The 26,555-nt window shown below is 34.8% G+C and overlaps 1 protein-coding gene, 1 long non-coding RNA gene and 1 pseudogene across 3 annotated transcripts in view; 2 read left to right on the top strand and 1 right to left on the bottom strand.

Annotated features, from left to right (window-relative positions):
• The window catches only part of LOC125965222 (uncharacterized), a 420,463-nt gene that overhangs the window by 247,409 nt on the left and 146,499 nt on the right, over positions 1-26,555 (top strand). The window lies entirely within an intron of this gene.
• The window catches only part of PDE3B (phosphodiesterase 3B), a 178,663-nt gene that overhangs the window by 15,742 nt on the left and 136,366 nt on the right, over positions 1-26,555 (top strand). The window lies entirely within an intron of this gene.
• Positions 21,940-22,377, bottom strand: LOC101270563 (ubiquitin-conjugating enzyme E2 D3-like; annotated as a pseudogene).

Below are 26,555 nucleotides of genomic sequence, written 5' to 3'. Positions count from 1 at the left end.
AAAATTTTCATTCTTGAATTGCTTGGTACTTATGCCAAATTACTCTAAAATTAATGGTGGGCTTCCCTGGTGGCACAGTGGTTAAGAATCCTGCTGCCAATGCAGGGGACATGGGTTTGAGCCCTGGTCCAGGAAGATCCTACATGCTGCAGAGCAACTAAGCCCATGCGCCACAACTACTGAGCCTGCGCTCTAGAGCCCACGAGCCACAACTACTGAAGCCTGTTCGCCTAGAGCCCGTGCACCAAAACAAAGAGAAGCCCGCGCACTGCAACTAAGAGTAAGTAGCCCCCACTCGCTGCAACTAGAGAAAGACCGCAAGCAGCAGTGAAGACCCAACGCAGCCAAAATTAGATAAACAAATTTATCAAAAAACCCGACAACAACCCTTTAAAAAAAAAAATCAGTGGTAAGGTTAATTGAAATTTAGATCTTTCAAGCAATCCCTTTTTATTGTCCTGAAACTCCTTTTGCAACCTGTATTGAGTAAAAAGCCTGTGCATAAGGGATAATATGGGGAAAATTCTTCCAGCAGATTGTTCAGTATTAGGACAACAAAGAAAAGATGCAAGTGATGAGTTTAAAAGAGATTAAGGGGACTTCCCTGGTGGTCCAGTGGTTAAGACTTTGCCTTCCAATGCAGGGGTGCTGGTTCGATTCCTGGTCGGGGAGCTAAGATCCCACATGCCTTGTGGCCAAAAAAAAAAAAAAAACCCCAAACATAAAAAACAGAAACAATATTGTAACAAATTCAATAAAGACTTTAAAAATGGTCCACATCAAAAAAAAACCTGTTGTATAAAAAAATAAATAAAATTAAATTTAAAAAAAAGAATAAAGGAAAAGCAACAGAAATGATTAAAAAAAAAGCAACTTCAAACGTGATTAAAAGGGGTAATTGGGGCTTCTTATCTTTTGAAGTTTCAGAGTTAAAGGTTAAGAACCTTTGGTCCAGCAGACGAAGAATTTGTCAACTACTGCAACCATAACTTTCTGTCCCTTAAACTTTTGTTCCAGTTTGTCACTTTGGGGTTGGAGGTACACTGGAACTTCAAACAAATGCTCTCACTCATAATTCTTGCTTCATAGTTCACTGTCTGCTAAGCATGTTGACAGTTATGCAGCCCCACCCCAGAGCTGATAAGAGGGAAACAAGAGATGAGGGAACAGAAGGAAGAGAAACGGTGTCTAAAAAAGTGACTCCTCCAACCCTCCAGCCATTATGAGGCACCGAGCTTTACTGCTTCAATTTAACGCTTCGTTCCACCTTTTAGATAAAGTGCCCTGAAGATCTTTCACTACGTAAAAGGTAATGGTTTAAAGCAGACAAAAATAATTATGGATGTGAATTTTTACAAATATATGGGGACATATTTTTCCTTAGGGGGAAAATACCTACGTATACATTAGTATTTATTATTTTATTTATTATTTTATAGTTTGCTTTTGTTGTAAATTAAGTACCATGTAGAATTAACTTTACTATCTGAAAATTCATTCCTTCAGCAAACTTTGCTAAGGCTAACGTTCTGCTAGGAATTGTGAGGGCTATAAAGAAGAATCATGTATGGATATTATACCTAGGTGTTTAGTATAAGATAAAAGTGAAGATTTTATTTTAAATGAGAAAGCATTATTGTAATTTTGTAGTGTCTGAGGGGCTCAATAAAACCCACATTCCTTCCCCAAATTCTGAACAAACTGAGAAAAGAGTGACAGATGAGAGATCAGAATACCACCTTTATTCCTGATAAAACTCATGTTGCAGGACATGGCTTATATATGCAGACAGTTTTGCTTTCTAATCATGAAGCCCAGAGTTAAATAGACATACGTGGTCATAGAAAGGACAGGGCCAGGAACATCCTCCCTACTTGCTAGGAGGGCCCATCCATGGAGGAGCACTGGAGAACTTCTAGCTAGTAGGTAGGCTCCCTAGAGCAAAAAGCAACAGGTAGAGTTATGCTTATGTAATTCTTTAGGCTAAACTTACCAATCATGTTAAGTTACCATTCCCCTTCTAAGAGAATAGTGAGGGGATAGAGAGAGTCCAGAAATTTAGGGAGAATTCCAACTCGTGGAAACTGTAGGATTGAGGAAAAGGCATTGCCTTTTAACATGAAAATAGGAAAAGCCATTTGTAATCCTAACAACTTTAATGCAACAGGTATTTTAAATTTTGTGTGGCCTGGTTTTTGCTACTGTAGATTTTTGCATAGTTGCATAGAACGTACTTAATTTTAAAACTGAGTCTAGGTTCTACCTTTTTTCATTTTTTCCCTCTCGACAAAATTGAGTCACTGCCTTCTCAGTGTGCATCTACTCTTAACATTCAATATATTTGTGTTTATTTTGTGTTCTTTAAATGCAGGGATAGTTTCTCATTCGTTTTTGTATCCCCCGTGCTTGACATATAGCAAATAGTTTATTGAATTGAATTATTGCATTAAGTACTGTTCTTTTTACCACTTAACATGGCATTTTTTTCTAGTTGCTACATACTACTCATAATTCCATCATTAAAAATAACGTGAGTGGGATACCTAAAGAATACGTTCTTGGGATCACAGAACCCAGAAGCAATCTCCTCTAACAGGAGAAGATTGCTTTAAGTGAATGACAGTTTGTAGGTGAAGTTTTAGAAGAATATTCAAAGCTGGGAGAATGGAGACTAATGTAGGACCCTATGGGTTGGAATTCCCTCTTTTGCAAAAAGAGGTGGCATACAGTGATTATTTGAGGTGACACTGTAGTGGTTCAGTAGTGCTGAAAACAACTTTGATGTTACTTTTTCAGATATGCCTTACAAAAAAATGCTTAAGATTTGGTTAAAAATTCCTAGGTGTTTGAATGGTTCTCAGTTAACCAGTGTTGATAGAGTGAACACTTTCAGTGTTTAGAAGCACTTTAAAAAATTTTCTAGGGAGAACTTCACCTTCTTAATACAAATCTGCTAATTTTTATAGTTTACCAAGGAGGAAGATGGTAGTAAATTATTAGTCATAATTGTTTAGCAAACTCCAGAAATGTGATTATTTTAAACTAAGTACATTTATGTCCGGTAACCAAGGTTTATCTTGTTACAAGTAGTTTAGTTTAAATGCATTTTTGCCATGACTGTTTCTCATATGTTTAACTCTGTTTCTGCTTCCTGACAGATCTTGATGAAAATAGTTCATTATTTCCCTGATAAGTAAGGGTTGTCATTTTAAACACTGTTTCTCTTACTGTGCCGTGATACAATGATGCCCTAAGTGCCTTATAAAGCCTTGCCGTATACTAAGTGATCTCAGACATTTTGTATCTTGAATTTTTACCTGCTCATTAATAGTTATTTTGCTTGCTTCTCATTGTTAGCTGTTATTTCTTAGTTATCAGTCTTTAACAGACATCTTCCCCACCTTCCCAGTTTGTTACTGATTATCAACAGTAGGTCAGGAAACTAGTTAACCAAGCTAATTGGAATTGGCCTTACAAGTAAGGATGGAGGGGCTTCCCTGGGGGCGCAGTGGTTGAGAGTCCGCCCGCCGATGCAGGGGACACGGGTTCGTGCCCCGGTCCGGGAAGATCCCACATGCCGCGGAGCGGCTGGGTCCGTGAGCCATGGCCGCTGAGCCTGCGCGTCCGGAGCCTGTGCTCCGCAACGGGAGAGACCACAATGGTGAGAGGCCCGCATACTGCAAAAAAAAAAAAAAGTAATGATGGAAAGAAAGTCTTTCTCATGGATAAAGTGTATGGACTTTGTAACATCTATTTTGACTATGCAGAGACCTTTTTTGCTCGTTTTGATAAAGAATCTCTGGATAAATGAGGTGTTAGCCATATTGATTCAACACGAGCAGCCAAATATAGATTTGTTTTTCCTTTTCATTTCTAGTGAGATATACTGTACATGCCATAAAGTGAACAAACGTTAGGTATACAGCTGAACAAAATTTTACATGTGTATATACCCATATAATTACCACTCATCAAAATAAGGAACATTTTCAGCACCCTAGTTACCTTCCTCATGTTCTCTCCCAGTTAATAGCTACATCCAGAAATGTCCACAATTCTGACCTTTATCCTAATAGATTAGTTTTGTATGTTTTTGAATCTTTATAGAAACTGAAATTTGAGTTTTAGATCATTTTCTTATGTCATGAAGTATCGTTCTTTTGATTTTTTAATGTTATTTTTTCCCATTCTTGAAACATTCTTTCAGTGCCTACTATGGGCAAGAAATTAATGAGTTGGGAGATTCAAAGATGAATAAAACATACCTTGTCATCAAGAAACTTGGAGTCTAGTACAAGAAAAAAAATAAAGTGTCATAAAGGAGGTATAAACAAAATACAGAGAAGGCATAGGGAAAGGGAAGTGGTGTGTCAGTGAGGTCCTTGGCAGAAAATAGATGATACAGTCAAATGGGTAAACTTGCAAGAACTTAATGTAGGGGGTGAATTATAAAAGTGTGGGTAGAGTTAAGGGAAACTGACACGGAATAGTGAAGTATCTGGTGAGCAACAATAGGTAGCCATCACAGCCCTCAGACAAGTAAGGGAAGAGTTAGGAGGTTATTGTCAAAACTCAGAGGGCAGCTGTATAGAGGTCCATTTGAACAGAAGCTTTGGCTTCTGGTAGAGTGAGATTACTAACTAGAGGTGACATTACTCTAGGCTCACTCTCTTCCTGTCTCCCTTGGCTGAATTCACCCAAAAGACAGCAAAGGAGACTGTTATTACAGTCTATTCAGGATAGCCTTCTGGGAACACAGAGCAGAGTGGAGAAAAGTGGAGAATGGCTCTGGAGGGGCAAATGAAATATACCCAGCACAACTGGCTTTCTAAAAACACAGTAGAGGACTTCCCTGGTGGTCCAGTGGTTAACTCTGAGCTTCTACTGCTGGGGGTGCGGGTTCGATCCCTGGTCAGGGAACTAAGATCCCACATGCGTGACATGGCCATAAGTAAATAAATAAAAATTAAAAACACAGTAGATCCATTCTCTGCAGAAGTGGAAGGATAGCTCCTTAGAAAGAGAAAATCATGTAAACAGAGGTGGAGGAGTAGTGAAATAAAAAGTGTGCTCAGAAAATGGAAAGTATTTCAGTTTGGAGTGTGTGCTGGACAAAGAGGAATAGTAAATGGATAGTATTTGCAGAGATATGTTAATTTTTACACTGCTTTTCCTCTTGTTTATTATTAAATCTTGCATTATATCATGGCTCTTATAAGTGCATGAGAATCAGTGTTGACTTCATCATTAGTTTGAAGATATTGGGTCACGTTTTGAGTTTTAGCGTTGCTGTCTGAGTGTTTTGCACATGGTGACAGAGTACAAATAGTAGAAAGAACAGGAGTCATTTAGAGAGTGAGGCTTACAGTTAAGACTGTAGGCTCTGGAGTTGGACTGTCTGTGTTTGTATTCTGGCCTCAGAATTCACTTTCCAGCTTGCTGACCTAGGTAAATTACCTAATCCAGGCCTCAGTTTTCTCATTAGTAAAATAGGCATAGTCATAATAACTTTACCATAGAGTTGTTGTGAGGATTCAATGAGTGGTTCATATGAAGTACTTAGCCCAGAGCCCAGCAGGCACTGTCAAGAAATGTTACCTAATTTTTAAATTATATTTAGGAGGATGTAGTTGTCTTCAAATATTTGAAAGCCTGCCTTATGAAATAGGGATTAAACTTCCTGTTTTCATGAGAACTTCTGGGGACAGAACTGAGATTAATATGTATAAATAACAAATAGGCAGCTTTTTGACTAATATGAGAAAATCTTTTGGTCATTTAAAGTTGTTTGGGTCAGAATTGATTAGCTCGTGACATAATGATTTGCGTGCCAGGGGAAGTGTTCAAGAAAAGACTGGGGATGTTTGAAAGTGTATTCATGCATCATGAAAACACAACAAAACTAAATAATATCTTCAGGATACCTCCCAACTGTAACTTTATTCTCCAGAGTCTGTGAAAATTGAAGCGCTGGATAAACCACGTTGATTTCCTTTTCTCCTTCTCTATTTATTCCTCTTGAGAAGGTCAATGCCTCCTGCCCCCCCTCCCCCGGCCCTCACCACCTTAATCCAGCTTAAATGTCATCTTTATTTAACTATATTTATTGAGCATATACACGTGTGCCAGGTTTTGTTCTAGATACCGTGATTAGTACTGTGAACAAGACACATAAGGGTTTTGCTCTAATGGAGCCTTAACAAAATTCTAGCACAGGTAAATAGAAAATTAAAACATGGTAAAATAACTTCATGTAGTTCTAAGTACTGTGATGCATGAAGAAAGTAAAACAGAATAATGGGTCAGGGTGGTGGAGGTGGAGCTTTAGGTAAGATGGTCAGGAAAAGCCTCTCTGAAGAGACGTTTTAACTGACACATGAATGTTGAGAAGGAGCTGGTCATGCAGGCTCTGGGAGAAGAACATTCCAGACAGAAGGACTAGCAAAGGCAAGGTCCCTGTGGTGGGAAAGACCCTGGCATTCTTGGGGGTTAGAAAGAAATACGGGTGGGCGGAGAGTGGTAGGTGAGGTAAGAAGCGTGTGGATCACATAGGGCCTTGTAGACCATGTTGACACTTGCACTTCTTTCTAACCGCATTCTAATGGGAAGCAGTGAGACAATTTCATGACATCATTTAATGCTTCAAAAATATTATTCTGGCTTTTTTATGGGCTATTGGTGGGGAGTATCTAGAGTGGAAGCAGAAAGATAGGTGGCTGTTGCAGTTGTCTGAGTGAGAGGGGACTGGCTTGGACTATCTCAGCGAACTTTCTTCGCCAGCACCCCCTCCCCGCCCCACTTTGATCACCTGGATAGAATGTCCTTTTTAATATTTATAATGTTTTACATACACTACTGTTAAAGTACCTTTAGTTACCTATGTGATTGCCTTCCTATTGAGAAGCTGAGTTCCTTAAGCATAGGGGCAATGTCTTATCCCTCTTCTGCATTCCTTATCCTTAGTGCTGCAGATAGCACTGTAGCTCTGTTATTAACATCACACTTAATAAATGTCTATTAAGTGAATTCATATATACTCTTTATTAGGTTAAAGAAGTTCCTTTCTATTCTTAGTTTGCTGAAAGTTGAATGTCATCAAATTTTTGCATCAAATGATATGGTCATATAGTATGTCTTTTTTTCTTTATACTGTTAATATGATGGATTACATTGCTTGTTTTTTGAATATTGAACCAGCTTTTGCATCGCAGGGATAAGTACCACTTGGCTGTGGTGTATTATTATTCTTGTGTATTGCTGGATTTGATTTGTTAATATGTTGTTGAGGATTTTCGTATCTATGTTCATGAGGGATGTAAGACTGTAGTTTTTTTGGTACTGTTTTTGTCTAGTTTTGGTATCAGGGTAATGATGCTCCCACTATGAGTTGGGAAGTATTCCCTTTTCTGTTTTCAGAAGAGAGTATATAGAATTAGTTTTATTTATTCTTTAAATGTTTGGTAGAATTTCCGAATGATATCATTGGGGACTAGAAATTCTCTTTGGAAAGTTTTGAACTATGTATTCAATTCATTAATTTTCTCTATTGCTTTTCTGGTTTTTTCATTGATGTCTGATCTTATCATTGTTACCTTTTTTCTCCTTGCTTATAGGCTTATTTTGTTCTCATTATAGTTTAAGGTGGAAGCTTAGATTATTGATTTTAGATTTCTTTTCTAATATAAGCATTTAGTGTTTTAGCTTTCCCTCTAAGCACTATTCTATCTGTATGTCATAAATTTTGATATGTTGTATTTTAATTTTTATTTGGTTCATACTATTTTCCAATTTCCCTTTAAACTTCCTCTTTGAATTACAGCTTATTTAGAAGTTGTTTAATTTCTAAGTGTTTGGAGTATTTCTTTTATCCTTTTGTTATTGATTTCTAGTCTAATTTCTAATTTTATTATGGTCAGAAAGCTTACTTTATATGATTTCAGTTCTGTAAATATATTTGGTGCATGTGTATGATCTTTTCTCTGCTGTATTTACCCTGGATGGACTTGCTAGGTGGTAGGGTACATCTGTGCTTCAATTTTGCTGAATAATGCCAAATTGTTTTTCAAGTGAAGTGACGACATAAAACTTTGTGTAGGTTGAAAAAATTACTAATTTGTGACTTCTCAAATCTTTATTTAAATAAAAAATTTATAGTAAATTTATAAGTTATATTGAATTGATTTGAAATATTTGAATCTTGAAATAGAAATGGAAGTTGTATCCCAAAGAATATGAAAGTTGAAAAATATTTAAATAGTTCGAAAGCCAGTGGGGAATGTGAAGCAATATTGTTAAATGCTGTTAGAGAAACAATGGAACTGTGTTCATTTAATATTAATCAATTCTGAAGGTTTTCCTGGAAATTTGGTTTTGCTGCCCACTAAAGGTATTTCAAGCCCATTTTATGCACCATACCTGTGCTGCACCAAGAGCAGATGGAAGTTCCTGGGGGAACTTTCTCAGTGACCCGTAATCTGAGATCGGATGATAGTTTTGGAGCTACAGAAAATAGTACTAAAGTTGCCACTGTTTCTGTTTTATTTGCCTAACGAACAGATTTCTCGTTGCCTCTTCTTTCACAGATCTTATGGATGACATACAATTCACTTTATTTATTAGTGTCTGATTGATTAGCATATAATCTTAAGATTATAATTCTAAAAGTGAAATGGATCTTAATTGAGTAATTTAGGAGTTTACTCAAATCACCACATAATTTCCTTTTTTTGAACAACGCAAAATATGCACTTCTCTTATCACACAGGTTCAAAAACTTCCTGACCAGATAGGAGATAGTTTTCCTTTAAAGCTACATTCAGAATTTTATTTCTACGATAGTAACTTGAAAGTATGCAGTTTCTCTTTTCATTTCATTTATTGAAATTGATTTTTATTGTTGTTTTTGGTAAAGAAATTTAAAATTTCACTAACATTTGTTTTTTAACCATAGGGAAAATGTGTTTTCAAGAAATTAGAGATTTGAATTTGAAATATTTTTTATGTTAAACATTCTGCCAATTTTTTGTTTAACTGTGGACTCTTCATAACATCAAAGAGTTGCATGTTTTAGAGCTTAGAGAAAAATGGACACACTGAATCCTAGCAACTAAAGGCAAATAGACAGCTACGTCAGTACCACACTTATGTCAGCGGTTTGTCCTATTTGCTTGGGAACTCTTTTGTTTTAGTAGTGTGTTTACAGTGAGGTCTTTCACTGGAGCAGGACTACATGACTGAATATGTACTCCGTGTTGTTTGAGTACATTCTGTATACAAACTTTAAGACCTATGTATACAGGCATATTTACTGTTATTCAGTTATTTGTTATTGGTATTTAGTCTTACTTATTGTATTTATTTTCTTTCTCAAAAGTATTTTATCTGTTCATGTTTAATAACTAGCAGTAGGCTTTGCATTTCTAATTACGGTGTCCTTGTATAGGGCACTGAGTGTGATTCCAGATAAGTTATTATAACTAGATCTGTATGGTTTATGAGCCACATGACTTGTTTTTAAGAGGGAAGTTTAAGCTATTAGAGGTGGAATAATCTGTATTCTTCTTGAACAAGGCCTATAATTTTATCATGCCTTAATTTTCCTAAAGGTTACTCTGAAAATTATTTACTAAGAGTTTAAAAGTTATCATTAAAATGAAGTTCAGAGTGCTCCAGGGGCCGTGGGATTTTGTGTGTGTTTTCTGAGGCGGGGCAGATGTTATCTTCATGAAAAAGGCCAATAGGCAGTTGAATCAAAGATCATAGGTTTGAAAAGAGAATGAGGCTAGAGATAAAGTTTTGAAGCTATTCAGTATGTTTCATTCATTCCTCTATATGCCTCAGGGAATTCAGGCCTTGGAGTTCATGCGGACCACAAGGCTGGCATCTCCCTTTCCCAGAGTTGGTAGTCTAGTCACTATATTCTAGAGGGAGGATTATTTGCTAAAGAAGATCATAGATGAAGCTTGAGAATAGATGAGACTGGGGGGAAAAAAGGAGTGCAGATAGAATTTTTAAAAAATTAAGGACAGCCTGACTTTGGGAAGTACCTGTGTTGTGTAGGTTTTCAGGAGAAAGGCAAGAATTGTGGGAAGTACCTATATTTAGTGGTTGGCATGTCAGAAAGGAGTCAGCAAAGAAAACAGAGTCAGGGTTGTAGGTTGTGGGGGATTTACCACTTGTGCAAATTTCTTCTAAGCCTTGGGGAGAAAGGTGTTCACATGGCCACATGTTTCTGTAGGATTTCCAAAAGTAAGGTATTTTAAGTTAAGAGTGCTGTCTCTTTCCATTCTTGATTTACCCTCATGTCATGTAGCATTGGAGTGCCTGTAGGCATTTTTGGCATCCAGCTAAGGGAAAGTTGAATTGGGGTTACATTTAGTTTGGGTGGCATATGTTTATACGGTTCATTGTCACTTCAGAGTGTAGTTAGGTTTTTGCTAGCTGTTCTGGTATAGGGATGACATTTGGAATACAGTTGACCCTTGAACAACACAGGTTTGACCTGTGTGGGTTTACTTACATACAGAATTTTTCCAATAATAAATAACTATAGTACTACGCTATCTGAGGTTGGTTGAATCCATGGATGTGGAACCTCGGATATGGAGGAGCTGCCTATACGGAGGGCTGACTATAAATTATATACAGATTTTTGACTGCTCGGAGGGTTGGCACTCTTAGCCCCCCCGGTTGTTCAAGGGTCAACTGTACTCTTATTACTTACTGTGCTGACTCAGTGTTATGAAAAAAGATGCAAGGCCAGAGATTATAGATGATATGGACACGTCCTACAGAATCTGACACTAGAAGTACGTGAGTAGGGTAAGAGAAACACAGTTTGAAATACACGGAGCCAGAAGCTAGTCTGGGGAAAACTCTTTTGAATCTGATAGCTTATAAAGGAAAGAAACAAATGTAAGTTTCCCCAAATTTGACAACAGTACTAAAATTTTATATTACGTAGCCAGTAACAGTTTGTGAACCTAAAAGAATATTTTCTAAAATGTGAGTAATGATTTAGTCTTCAGAAAGTTTTAAAAAATCTATTTCTTTATAGAAAATCTTACATATTTCTATCTACTTATAGAAAATGTTACATGTCATTGTCACATGAAGAAGTGATCATGAAAGATATGCAATTAAAATGTAGAAAAAGTATCCTAGAAGTGTGTCAGGGAGCTTATTATTGATAGAATTATGATGTTATTTTTCTAGATTTTAGTGATACTTGTGTTGTGATTCTTTCCCCCCTCATTCTAGATAAGTATTCACCATTACACCTAAGTTTGTATTTCTAATTTTGCTTTTTTTTCTTAAAGAGGTTCCCCTAAATTGTTTAAAGTTCAGGCCCAGCAAAACCTGGGAGGCACAGAATCATGCACGTCGAGAGGATACAGTTTAAAGATGGAGGATGTGTTCTGTTTTAAATGATGCATTGAGGTCATATGGAAGGCAGTTTGACTTGGTGATAAAGGTCATTATTGATGATCATATGAATTTGGGAGTAGGGAGTGGAGGCTGTATATTTTTTTAAGAAAGTGGCTGTGACATCAAACAGTATTTTGGAAGGGAAAACAAGGTCCAGGCAAGTTTTATGTGTATGTGTGTGTATGCTTCAAAGATAGATGCACATCTAAATATGTTAGAAAGATATATATATATATATATACACACACACACACACACACACATATATGTATAATATATATGTGTGTATATATATACATATATGTGTGTGTGTGTATATATATATGTATATACACACATATATAGCACAGAAGGAAAAATTAAAGATAATAGCAAGTGAGGTTAAAGCTCACAGTAGCTAGAACAGAGAGGTAAGGATATGAGATCAAGACACAGGAGTAAACTAAACAGTAGAATTCAGTGAAGGGGCAAACATCTATCCCTATACACTTAAGTAGTGTTTTTTAAAAAAATTGACATTTAATTGATATATAACATCATGTTTGTTTCAGGTACAAATAATGATTCAATATTTTGTATTTATTGCAAAATAATCGTCATAATAAGTCTAGTTAACATTCATCACCTTACATAGTTATCAAAAAATTGTTTTTTCTTGTGATGAGGACTTTTAAGATACTGCCTTAGCAGCTTTCAAATGTGCACTATAGTATTACTGACTACAGTCATTTTGCACACCCCTACCCCCCACCTCTGGCAAACCACCAATCTGTTCTCTGTATCTATATCTTGTTTTTTTTGTTTTTGTTGTTTGTTTTTTAGATTCTACAAATGAGTGAAATCATACAGCATTTTTCTTCCTCTGACTTATTTCACTTAGTATATAATACCCTCAAGATCCATGCATTTTGTCACAAATGGGAAGATTTCATTCTTTTTTATGGCTGAATGATATTCGTGTGTGTGTGCATGCACACAACACACATATACCGCATTTTCTTTCAATTCATTCATCCATCAATGGACACTTAGGTTATTTCCCTATCTTGGCTATTTGTAAATAATGCTGCATTTCAGCAATTGTTTAGTCATCACTGTTTTAGCTCTGTGTTGATGTTGAGTATTGTAATTGGTTTTTATAATGCTGGCCTCAAGCATTTCTTCCTAAAACCATGACATACTCTGTGCTTAGTTGGCTCCAAAACAATACAGTTTTAAAAGATTAACATTTGGATGGTTATGTCTTTTGTGACATAAATGGAAGATAATTATCTGTATTAGTTTAACATGTTAAAATCAGTCTTCCCAAATTCTTCTTTGACTATATGTAGTGGTTGCCCCAAATTAGAGATAAATATCAAGTCTTTTGCTGGTAAGGTTATACAAACTGATTATTACCAGAGACTTGGAATATATTTATTTTCTTTTAGCTTTATAGATCTTATGGAAAAGGGTACAAATTGAGTATCAGATAGGACATTTATTATTACTTTTTTCATTCCATCCACCATTATTTATTAGGTGTCTACTACATGGCAGACATGGGTCTGGGTGCTGGGGGAGAGCAATGAACTACATGGTCAAGGTCTCTGCCTTCATGGAACTTGCACTCTAGTGGGAGAGAGAGAAAATAAGAAATAAGCACATATACATGTAATATATTATCAGATAGCAATGTGTGTTGTGAAGAAAAATAAAGGAGAGTAAGATGACAGTGTGGTGGAGGATGATATTTAGGTAATGTGATAGGAAAGCCAGGTAGGATATTTACAAATCACTTTTTCTCAGGATATTTAGAAAATTATTTTATGCAAGCCAAACTGTGTTTACAAAGATCAAACCATTTAAAACTTAATAGGAGCAACATCTATTCACCATAGTTTTCTCATCTCTAAAATTAGTACCTACCCCATAGGTTTGTTGAAGAGTTTAAATAAGATTGTGTGTGTGTATGTATGTGCAAATATAGCCTTGGCACAATGCTTGAGTTATTATCAACTCTCAATAAATGTTGAGTCTCCTTTTTAGCATGACTTTATTTCCTGTTATTTATTTTATATGCATTTATATGAACCAAATAGGTTATGAGTTGACCAAGTCCTCTGTTAAGTACTTTCTTTTCCTGCACATATCTCCAAATTCCAGATTGAAGCTTTTTTCTTCAAATTTAGAGAATACAACTTTTTAAAATTGAGGCATAACATACATACTACCACGTACAGTAATCTTAAAATATAGTGCTTAATGAATGTTTTCATAGGTATATACATATGTGGTTACCACCCAGATCCAAATATAAAACATTCCCAGCACACCAGAAGAAATCTTTGTTCACACTTAGAGGCATTACTCCCTCCGTATGTTAACGACTATCCTAACTCCTATCTCCATCAATTTTTTTGGCCTGTTTTTGAATTTCATATAAATCGAGTTACATGGTATGTTATCTTTGGTATCTGGTTTCCTTTGCTGAAAGTAATGCCTACAAGATTCATACATGCTGTTAAATTATCACTAGTTTATTCTTTTACAGTTCTGTGTAGTATTCCATAGTACAAATGTATCATTATTTATTCATTCTCCAGTTTATGGTCATTTGAGTTATTTCCATTTTGGGAGAACATTTATGATTAAAGCTGTTGTGAACATTCTTATACATCTTTTGGTAGACATATATTAATTTTTGTTGACTGTTTACCTAGGAGTGGGTTTATTGAATCATAGGGTAGGTATATGTTTGACCCTCAATAGAAACTGCCAAGCAATTTTCCAAAGCTGTACCAATTTATACACGCGGTAGTAGTCGATGAGAGTTCCAGTTGCTCCACATTCTAATCAACACTTCAGATGAGTGTTTAGCCATTCTGTGAGTTGTGTAGTGTTGTGTCATTGTCACTTTAATTTACATTTCTTTGATGCTAATGATGCTTGAGTACTTTTCTATATGTTGATGGGCCATTTGGGTATTTTCTTTTTTGAAATTCCTGTTTAGATCTTTTGCCCATTTAAAAAATTGGATTTTTTTTTATTATTGATTTATAGTAGATTTTACATTCTTTATGAATTCTAGATACAAAATTCTTTTGAATTTTACATTCTTTATGAATTCTAGATACATTCTTTATGAATTCCAGATACAAAACCTTTGCTGGATTTACATACTGGGAATATCTTCTGCTGGTCTGTGGCTTAACCATTTGCTCTCTTAATGATATCTTTTGGTGAACATAAGTTCTTAATTTTAATGAAGTATACGATTTTTTTTTCTATTAATAGGCTAGTAACTTTAGTTTTTAGTTAGCAGTTTAGTGGCCTTTTGAATTTTTTAAAAATCTTTGCTTATATGAAGATCATGAAGATATTTTCTTATATTTTCTTCTAGAAGCTTTATAGTTTTACCTTTTAGGTTTGTGATCTATCTTGAATTAATTTTTGTTAATGGTGTGAAATTGAGGTCAAGGTTCATTGTTTTTTCATACTAGTTTCCAAAACTCTAGCACCATTGATTGAAAAGGCTCTCTTTTCCACACACAGATTTTCAGTGGCATCTTTTTCATAAAGCAAGTGACCATATATGTGTGGATTTGTTTTTGGACTCTGTTTCTTTAGTATATTTGTCCATCCTTTGACCATTGTCACAATAAAACTTTTTAGTAAATGTTGAAATCTTGTTGTGTAAGTCCTTCAGCTTTATTCTTCTTAAAGATTGAAGTTGGCTATTCTAGGGTCTTTGCAGTTCCATATAAATTTTTGGATTGGTTTTTCAGTTTCCACAAAACGTCTTGCTGGAATTTTGATTAGGATTGCATTGGAGCTATAGATTAATTGGGGGGAATTGGTTGTCATAATGATATTGAGTCTTACAAACCATGAACTGTGTGTATTTCACCATTTATTTACTTCTTTAAAATTTTTTCTCATCATTTTTTAGTTTTCAGTGTAGCTATCTTACCCGTCTTATGAAAGATTTATTCATTATTTGATTTTTTGTTATTATATAATAAATGCTGTTTCATAAATTTGATTTTCCATTTGATATTACTATATAGAAATACAATAGAAAAGTCTTGAACTTGTATCAAAAACCTTACTAGATTCACTTATTCATGGTAGTCGCTTGTTTGTAGATTCCTTTGCATTTTCTACATATATAATCATGTTATCTGTGAGCAAGGACAATTTTACTTTTTCTGATCTTTATACTTTTCTGCCTTTTTATTGCCTTATTTCAATGGCTAGAACCTCCAATATAAAATTGAATAGAAGTGAGGACAGTGGACAATCTTGTTTTCTCCCCAACTTCTGGGGAATATATTCAGTATATTGACATTAAAATTGATGTTAGCTGTAGTTGAGGGATGTGTGTGTATTATTTTTGGTAGAAGATACCTTTTATCAGTTTAAAGAATTTTCCTTCTTCTATTTCCAGATTGCTAAGAGGTTTGTAAAATTATGAATGAGTTAAATTTTATCAGATACTTTTTCTGTACCTATTAAGATGATCCTAGGATTTCTCTTTTTTATTTTGTTAATGTGGTGAGGTACTTTGGTTTATTTCCAAATGTTGAACCAACAACCTTGTTTTCTTGGAATAAATCCCACTTAGTCATATGTATTATCCTTTTTGTATGTTGCTAGATTTGCCTTGCTAAATTATTATTATTATTTTTGGAATTTTCATTAATGTTCATGAGAGATGTTGGTCTGTAATTTTCTTTTCTCATAATGTCCACGTCAGGTGTTGGTTTTAGGGTTGTGCTGGCTTCATACAATGACTTAGTATTTCCTTTTTCACTATTTGCTGAAAAAAGTTGTGTAAGATTGGTTTCTGCTACTTTTAATCTGTGGGATCATCTCTTTTTTTCTCTTATAAAATTTATGAAGTAGTCTTCAAAATATAGGGTATGGTTATCTTCTTCTACAGTTGAGGAACCTGAAGCTCAGAGAAGTTAAGCAGGACTAGTCAGCTGGTAGTTACTGATCTGGTATTAAAAACCAGTTCTGTCTTACTTCAAAACCTGTGATGCATAATGTACATGGAGGAAAGTGACTGACCAAGTGGTCATATGGAGGTCTTAAGAAATACTAGAAGTTATTCTTTTGAAAGCTGAGAGAACTTCTTTTGGAAACTTACTTTCTGCTAGTCTAAGAATCACACTCCTGATGACTGCTTCTTAGCTGTTTGTGAGGGTTGTGGCTTAAAGCAGCTAAGCTTTATAATTCTCAGCTGGCTCTGTCCAACGAAAAGCCTGTCCCTTCCAAAACTGAACAAATCAGTTTTATTTCTCTGTGGTAACAACTGGTTACTTGGAATTTACTGGAATTCCTCTTTTTCCAAATCCACATAATCCTGGCAAAAATTCTTTGGCTTTGTAGAAGTTAAGATATTTCCTAGCATATGATAGGTTCAGAGAGTCAGCTCATCCTATACTGACAGGACCAAGGATAGGGGAAAAAACTTCATACAAGGGAAATATAAGGTGATTTTTAAGACTTATCTAGTACTTTATTTCCCCCTTAGTTCAAGCATTCTCATCAGAGAGGCTTTCTTATAAAAATAAAGTTAACTTTTATTTCACGTAGAAGCGTCTTTTCTTTCTACGGGGTACAAAGTACATGAAAAGGGGTACTTGTTTGTTGATCATTAAAAACTTCAGGTTTTCAAACAATTATTTACTAATGACATCTCATGCTGTAGCTATTTATTTTTTATTTTTAGAATTGTACTGGAAATGTTTGATTCCTTTATAATTTTTCAGCAAGTTATATAAAGTTGTTTAGTCACTAAAATTTATACTGTGCCCATGACATTATTTTATTCCCTTTGTATGAAAGCCTCAATAAGTTTTTCTTGTTTCCAGTTAACTTAATTAGAAAGTCTGGCTTCGTTTGAAACAGCTTCTCATTTTTAAAGCATAAAGCATTATTTAGTGAAGCCTATAAAAGAATAATATGAGAGAAGGTAATTCTTTTTAGGAGAAAAATGTTCTGTGTTAGTAAAACCTCGGGATTTTAGAGCTGAAAACTTTTCTAAGAGATCATTTAATCCTTTTAGTACTTGTGATATTGATATCTTAATGGGATTATTTTGCTGACAAATATAGTATTTATTGCTTTCTAAAATCCTTTGTTAATTATGGGTGCCTCCAACAATGGAGACACAAATTTAATTTAAAGGAATAGATATTATTGAGAAAAACAATTTATTCAGTCTTTCATGCAATAAAATTTGATGGAGGGCATTACGTATTATGCCAGGTGCTCCTAGGTACGCAAATGAAAGCAACACAACCATTGCTGTCAGTAGTCACAATCATTGGAAAAAAAAAAGGAATATATATTATTTTTAGCCTTGGTCACCTTAAAAATTGGAGTTAAAGTATTGGCCCTTTTTAGTTCTGCTGGTAATAGTAGATCTTATTCTCTTGCCATTCTATAGGTCTAATTGGTTAATATGTGGACTCTAATATTTAGTAAGGTTAATTATTAGTGTGAAATTAAGGATTTCATTTTGGTTTTTATATAAAGCTAGACATAAATAGACTTCATAGTTAATTATTTATGCTGAATAATAAAAGTTTAAGTTTGGAGGTTCTATATATTATTGGGAACACTTGCTCTTAGAAGTTGTATTAAAAATTGGATAGAAAAATAGGAAGTTGATTGATTTTATTGTGATAACTTTGTGAAACAGGAAATATATTTTAAATTATCAAGGTAAACTGTCAAAAATAAGTATTTAGAAAGGAATGTTTTAATGTTGAATTACTTATGAACTGACAACTGTAATCTTTTGCCTAAGATTAATATCATAGTACAGTGCTTTAAAAACTTTCATAGCAAAGGCTTGTCAGTTTTTCCCATTTTTAGGAAAAATTTTTAGGGTATTATTTCTTAAAATATTTGTTTAATAAAAAGAAAAATTACTAATATTCCAGATGAAGTTTTCTTTCCAAATGAAGTTTTCTCTTTTAACCTTACTGTGTTCTCACTTGTAATGTTCAAGTGATATTGTTGCTGGCAAGTTCTCCTGACTAGTGAATTTATTCTCCTATCATAAATGTTCTGATGTCATTATTTCCTTCTCTGTCTTTTATTATGGCTCAGTCATTTTATGGGAACCTGACACAGTGACAGGCAAAAGGTTAGCTGGAAGAGAAAAGAGATGAAACTGAAACTAAAAGTGATTCAATATATACTAAGTTATCAGTTACTACTTGCATATTATCTATGGTAAATTTTATATTTGTACTGGCTTTTCCTTGTGTTTTTAGGAGCCCTGTTTGGAGTATCTCCTTTGGTCATTTAGTTAACAAATCTAAGTGCCTATTATGTGCATAACATTTCTGTGACTATCTAGCTCATTGATTTGTGCTCAAGTGATAGTATCCAATTTTAATATTAACTTTCTAAAACATATAGAGCTTAGTCTTCCCCACATACAGGGCTTAATCTTCCCGACAAATTATATGTGTGTATTTTAATGGCAAAAATAAATGGATTTATTCATATTCTAGCTCTCTGCCATTGGCACAAATAAATAGGTTTAACTATATTTCTTGTTAGCACTTTCTGAAGTTTCATTGAAAGAGATGTCTAAAATGAATAGTAGATATTATCTGTGTTGCAATTATCTTTGGATTCCAATTACTTACACCATCTCTTTACAACTGATATTCAAAAATAGTTTCAAGAGTTTGAACAATTTTAACATAAAATTTCTGTTCTGCTTTTGTAATACATTTTTATTTCCTTCAAAGTAATACATACACATAAAAAATCAAACAGCACTAAAAGATTAAAATGAAAAATTGCAGTCTCCTTTCTAGTTCTTCCCCACTCTCCAGTCCTGGTCCTCAGATATAATCACTCCGAATTCTTTTCATTGTTTCTTGTGGTATTTACGTAATTTAAAATAATATGCCTCTTCTGCCAGTTTCTTGGCTTAAGTGATTCTTGTCTGTTATTGAGAATTTAGGTCTCTTAGAGTCCTTCCCTTTCACTCTTCTTCCATTCTCTTACTGTAGCTATGTCACAATTTTAAAATCTATTTTTGGTATTTACATTTTTTGATTATAAAAATATTGTTTACTGTTGAACTAAGTCTACTTTAAAAAAAAAAAGCATCCAGTGTTACTATTAAAATGTCTGAAGCTAATCTGATTTCTCTCTGGAAGTTTTTAGGATTTTCTTTATCCTGGTGTTCACAAATTTTGTGATGTTGTGCCTTGGTATATGTCTTTTTTTCAATCATGTGCTGATATTTGATTTTTTTTTTTAATTTAGGAGATTCATGTCTTTTAGTTTGGGGAAAATTTCCTGTGGTTTTTAATAATTTCTCTTTTTTTCCTCTTTTCAATTCTTTCTTTCTGGACTTACTATTAACTGGCCATTGTATCTCCTATTTTGACAGTGTATCTCTTGGATTAATTGCTTAATTAAAAAAAATTTTTTTTTCTCCCCAAGTCCATCTCTTAGGATTTTTGTTTTATTTTCCTTGTTGTCCTTCACTTCATCTTCTCATCTTTCTACTGACTTACAAAATTTTTGTTATCGTAGTTTTAATTTCTCCAAGAGCTTTCTTGTTCTCTGGTTCCCATTTCAATATTATGTTTTTGTTTCATGGATGCAATATCTACTCTTATCTCTTTGAGATTATTAATAACATTTTATCCGTGTTTTCTTCTGTTTCTTTTTCCTGCCATTTCCTAATTTCTTGTGGCTCATTTTAGTCTTTGCCTTTCAATTGCAAGCTTTCATCAGATCCTTAAGAGTCTTCGTTCTCTCAAAAGCAGACTCTAAGATAGGGAGATGATTCTAGGAATTATAATCAGAGAATGGGGAAGTGAGACAGTACAAGAGGAAAACTAGTAAAGAGTATATTGACTGAGTGGATTACTACTGTGGGCAGCTGGGATTCAATATTACTGGAGACTCTCAGAGAGACTCTATGCTGTCCAGTACTAACCACTAGCCATGTACTGTTATTTAAATTTAAATTACTTAAATTAAATAAAATTTAAAATTCAGTTTTTGCTCACACTAACCACAACTCAAGTGCTCAATAGCTACTTGCAGCTAGTGGCTGCCATATAGGACAGTGCAAATATCGAACATTTCCATGCTGGTTTAGACCATGATACCACAGAATTGTCTCACTGAGGTGCAGGGAGGCTGGGCACTTTATCTACCAACATCTGTCCCTTATTGGTTAAAAGTTGCTTCTGGCACTTTTTTTTTTTTCCACACCAAAACAGTACTTTATTTTGTAAATTTTGACCCATTATTACTCCCATGTTATGGTTTTTTTCAGCTGTCAAGTGTACAAGGTAAAGAAAAAATTTAGTTAGGTGGGGGTTGTACCTGGAAAATAAATTTCTTCAACTCCATATACACGTTTCAGAACTGCTGGGTCCCAAGTCCCTCTATGAACTCCTGGGCTGCCAGTATCATGTGCAGCCTACAAAGCTACACTATCTGAATAGCTTATTAATTCTGCATATCAGGTCAATCAACGTGTCAACCTGTAACAGACTGCACACTTTTAACCGAACATGGCAAAATATTCACTCTCTAGAACTTTACATCATCATTTGATGTCAAACAATGAAGCAAATCCCAACAGTATATACAAAAAACAGCTTTGCATTTACAAAAGATTGTTTCCCATACTGATTAATCCAGGCAGCTAACTCATTGGTTTATGCAACTTTTTTGAAGAAAAATAAATCAATTACTAGCAGAACTATTAGTTGATCACTTATCCATTGACAACTTGCATCGTTTATTCAGTGCTATATTAAATAATGTATTGGAAGATAGATTAACTAATAGCTCCAAGCCTCCTAACGATTTAAATGAAAATTACAAAATGTTTGAGACCCTATTTGGGAATACAAAGGGTGTTTGACTTCCAATTTCCATTCTGTGTAGAACAAGAACAGGTCATTCCTTTATGGACATGCATAAAATACATCACATTTTCTGTTCTGCTGATGCTATAAATTCAATACCAATTCTCCAGCCACATCAGTTATGAGCATAAAGTATATCATGTAGCCTCAAATCTCTAACAGTGGAAGGCTTACCCAAGAATGGATGCTGCTAGAATAATGCTGCTTCCTTTGATGTGATAACTCAGCATCCATCCCCCTCCCCCTCAGATGATTCTTCAGCGTGTTAGAGCAGTGAGGAATGGTTTTAATCCCATACCCAAGTTAGAGTGAAGACATTGGTCACATAATACACATGCTCCATTTTTTTTAAAAAATTCTGAATCTTGGGCAACTGTTCTCCTGTAACTACTTTACAGTTTCTAAAAGCAGTTATTGTCCAAAGCTGGAAGAACTTAAGTCTTCTCAGATGAGTATGTGAATGAATGGAGGGAGGTAAACAAAAGATAAAAAAGACGAGGTCTGATAGGGGAGCAGCTGGATAAGAAAATCAAAAAAGGAATAGTAATTTAAAGTTTATTCCAGCTATAATGCAGGTTATTCTGACTTTCAGCTAGCATCACATGGCATACTTCTGAGTCCATTCCTGAGTTATTCTGTTGTACTTATCTCTGTTTTATAGATCCGTGCAGTCTCTGGCACTAGGGGGTCATCTGGGTTTGGATCACATAGCAGTGAACAAATGGATAAAAGAAATTTAGAAGTAGTTAAAGCAGGAGACCACTGTGATCTTAGAATGTCGAGACAAATGCTGCCAATACTGTTAATATTTGGATGATAAATTTTGTTGTAAATGCAACCTTAGGTGGTTTTAAGGGGTAGTCTGTAGGAAACGAACTGTCAAAAAGAATACACCGCCTTGATATGGGCTGTCATTAGGTCCCATAATTGTAGCTTGCCAATGAAACATATCATCCCCAACTGGACCTGCAAAACATTGTGCTGCAGGGTCACGGGCCAAATCACCAAGTTCTTTATTAATCCGTTTTAGTGCCATAGTCTGTGCTTTTCGTTTGGCTATTTCGGTGTGTGCTCAAAGGTCAGGCCAAAACTCTTGATTATTCCGGTGGCTGGGAAGGATTGTCTTTTGTCTCACACCAGCTCTGCCAGACACAGGGGCAGCGGGCCGGGGCCTCCCTCAAGCTGCAGCCTGGCCTCCTTCCTGCGTGGCAGCTGGTGCCTCCCTGGCCCTATGGAGCTCATGTGCACGACCTCTCCTGGTGTTCTTAACTCCCTGTTACTTCTGGCCTGTGTCAGTCTGCTATCTCACCTCTGTTTTTTACTAGGTGCCTGCTATACCAAATGCAGAATTTCTCTAGATCTCTGGTCTCTAGAATTTCTCCAGAGACCAAAATTCTGGTCTGCCAGTCTGAAGGGAAGTAGTTGCTTGACTGAACACAGTGGAGGCAGCGTCTTATCAGTATAAATATGTAGGTTTTCAATCAAACTCCCCAGATTTTAGTGGGAAATCTTACCCCAACATTCTATGGCAATTGCTATCTTCAAGTGCTAGATCTTTGGAGGGGTCTGTGAGTAAATTGACTTCCTATTCTTTTTCCTTACTGTAGGCATTTAGGTTTCAATCTTTTTTGATCTGCAAATTACCACCCCTTTGGAGCTTAAGAAAAATTATGATATATAGTGTTTCAAACATACGGAAAAGTATAAAGAAAAATATACGTGCAATTCTTGTAGTGCTGTGGTAAACCCAGCTAGGCCGTGATGTATTGTTTTGTCTTGTCTTTTCTTTTCCTTCCCTCCCTCCCTTCCTTTTCTTCTTTCTTTTCCTTCAATGCCAAGATCTTTTATTTGATTAAATTTTGGGAGACTTGCCAACACTCATTGATATCAAGGCAGCTAAGATTTGTATTGGTTTTTCTCCTCTACTTTGCTGTGTTTAGTTTGGTAATATTTTATTGAGAATTTTGTGTCTATTTGCATAAGACATTTTGGCATTTAATGTTCTTTTCTTGTAACATCTGTTCTCATCTGGTTTTGATATCAGGGTAGCACTAGACTTATGAAAAAGTTGGTGAGTGTTACATCTTTTTCTGTTATCTGAAACAGTTTTTACAAGATTAGAATTAGTTGTTTCTTAAATGCTTGTTTGAACTACTCCGTTTGGGGCTAGCTGTATTTTTTGTGTGTGTCACACTCCTTCCTTCTGTTTTAATATTTTTCTTTATAACACAGAAATATCTTTCAGTTAGGTTCAGTTAGTGTAAGCTCTTTTTGTGTGTCTGAAAGTTTCTTTGTTTAACTCTCACTTTTGAATGATAGTTTACCAAGATGTAGAATTCTAGATTGTCAGGTTTTTTTCTCCTGGGTTTTTCTTCCTCAAATATCTTTAGAAAATTTTCCAAATTTCTTCTTTTTTAAGTTTGGCATGACCGGGAGGCTTGGGTCTTATCACAATATTAGGTCTGAAGGTCTAACAAATGGAAATTAATTTTTTAAATGGATATCCCAGTTTTTAATTAGACACCAGCAATATTTATGACAAAAAGTTCCTTATAGTCTCAGATACCTTTAATTTTAATGGAAATATTTCCTCCAAAAGATTAAACAAGAATTTCTGAATCATGGCTCCATATTAGAACCTACTGATTTGATTGGTTTGGGATGGGGGTCTAGGTAGGCTTGGGTTATCTTTTGATGTGTCCAGGTAATTCTAATGTATAGATAGAGATTAAGAAACACTGAGTTACAAATTGATCTGTACTTCAGTGAAATTCTAATACAAATTTCAGCAGTCTTTTCCTTTTTTTTAAAGTTACTGACAATCTAATTCAAAATTAGATTGAATCTAATTTACAGGACTTCCCTGATGGTCCAATGGTTAAGACTCCATGCTTCCACTGCAGGGGGCGCGGTTCGATCCCTGGTGGGGGAACTAAGATCCCTCATGCTGTGCGGCGGCCAAAAAAAAATTTTTTTTTACATGGAAAGACGAATAGTCAGAGCAATTAAAAAAAAGAACATAGTTCAGACTACCTGATTCAAGATTTATTTAATTACAGTATGTAGTAGTAATAAGATAGACATTATGGATCAATAGAATAGAATCGAGTGTCCAGAAATAGACCCACACACATAAGATCAGTTGATTTTTAGCAAAGGTGCCAAGGCACATCAAAGGAGGAAGTTACAGTCTTTTCAACAAATGTCCTAGAACAACTGGCTACTCTGTGGGGGAAAAAATGAACACTGACTCTTACTCACACCATACACAACACAATGGTTATAGACCAAAATTTAAAAATAAAAAAAACTTTAAAACATCTAGAAGAAAATTCTGAAAAAAAAAATATAAAAGAAAAAAAATTAACTGGACTTCATTACAATTAAAAACTTTTCTTTGAAAGCTATCAGTAAGAAAATGCAAAGGTAAGTACTAGCATGGGAAAACTATTTATAATAAATATATCTGACAAATGACTTCTATCTAGAATATTTAAAGATCTCTTACAACTCAATAAAAAGAAAACAAATGATCAAATTAAAATTAGGCAAAAAATGTGAACACTCCTGCTAGGAATGTAAAATTGTACATTCCCTTGGAAAATGTTTTGGCAATTTAGCGTATGATCTTGGAGTTCTCTCCTAAGTATTTAATGAAGAGAAATAAAAACATATATCCACAGAAAAATTTGTTCACGTATGTTTGTAGCACTTTTGTTCATAAAAGTTGTAAATTAGAAACAACCCAAATGTCCATCACAGGTGAGTGGGTAGACAAATTGTGGTATATCCCTACAATGGAATACTACTCATTAATAAAAGGGAATGAACTATGAATACACACAACATGTGTGAATCTCAGAACATTAGCAAAACCTTATGCTAAATCGAAGAAGCCATATACAAAGGAGTAAATACTGTATAATTCAGTTTATATACAATTCTAGAAAATGAAAAATAATTTATACGAAGCAGATCAGTGATCTGCCACCTAGGGCCAGTGGTGGGGGGAATTGAATACAGAGGAGTTTGAGGGAACTTTTGTTGGTGATGGAAATATTTATATCTTAATTGTGGGGATATATACACAGTTGTACAATATTTGTCAAAAATCATTAAACTGAACATTTTAAATGGCTGTAAGTAAATTTGACTTCAATAAATTTGATTTTAAGAAAAGTAACACTGGATTGGACAATCTCATATTCTTGTCCAATTACCATAGTATATAATTATGTGTCCTTTTCATAAGTTTTTATTTATTACTTTACTATTATGGGTATACACTGACAGTTTAGTTTGTATTATAATAAAATAAAATTCTAAAATCAAAATTACATTTCAAGAAGGTTTATAACTGCTCTTTTTAACCGTGTGTGTGTGTGTGTGTGTGTGTGTGCGCGCACGCGTGCGTATGTGTAGAGTCTTTACTATAGGCATCCTCTTCCAAAACAAAATAAAACAAAAATAAACAAACTGGGAATTGTAGCTTTATTTTACATAGTGCAGAATAAAATAGGCAAAGACAATTTTGGGAATGAAATTGTAGCTTCTAGTTTTTATTTTGTGACTTCAGATCCATGTTAGTGGTTAAATTACAGTGTTTATGGTTGAATGTGGAGTATTTATTGTGGAGAAAGTATATGTATGGTCTTGGCTCATTTACTAATAAAATATTTTAACCTTTAATTGAATGTTGCTATAGCATGGATGTTATGGATGTATGTTACAATTACATTCTGTTGTATAATACCGGGAATGTTTTTATTATTTATATAGTAATAAGGTGAAAAACTGTATACTGTTTAAAAAATATATGGATAATAGCTATTTCAGATCTTTCATGTGAGCCTACTAAAGCAAAAAAAAAGGTTAAATACTGTTTTGTATATGCTGAATTCGCTGCTGCACAAAATAGAATGCAATGACCGTGTTTTCAGAGTGTTGGAGTGATTGTAAACAGATGAAGAAGTGCTGAATCAGGCACTCTAGGACTTTGACAGTTGCCCTGGAAACAGGGTGCATTATACTTGCTAGCAATAATCTCCCTCCCTCCCTCCCTCCCTCCCTCTCTCTTTCTCTCTCCTCCCCCACTCCCTCCCTCCTCTTCCTTTCCTGTTTTTTGATGATGGCAGTGCGAGTTGAATTTGTATATTGATCTAGGCTCACACTTAATGTAAATGATTTTTTTAAATTGAGTTCAATGAAGGAAAA

This window comes from Orcinus orca, chromosome 8, assembly GCF_937001465.1.
Source record: "Orcinus orca chromosome 8, mOrcOrc1.1, whole genome shotgun sequence".
Taxonomy (NCBI): domain Eukaryota; kingdom Metazoa; phylum Chordata; class Mammalia; order Artiodactyla; family Delphinidae; genus Orcinus; species Orcinus orca.
The sequence above is the reverse complement of the archived record's forward strand: the minus strand, read 5'-3'. Positions and strand labels throughout refer to the sequence as shown.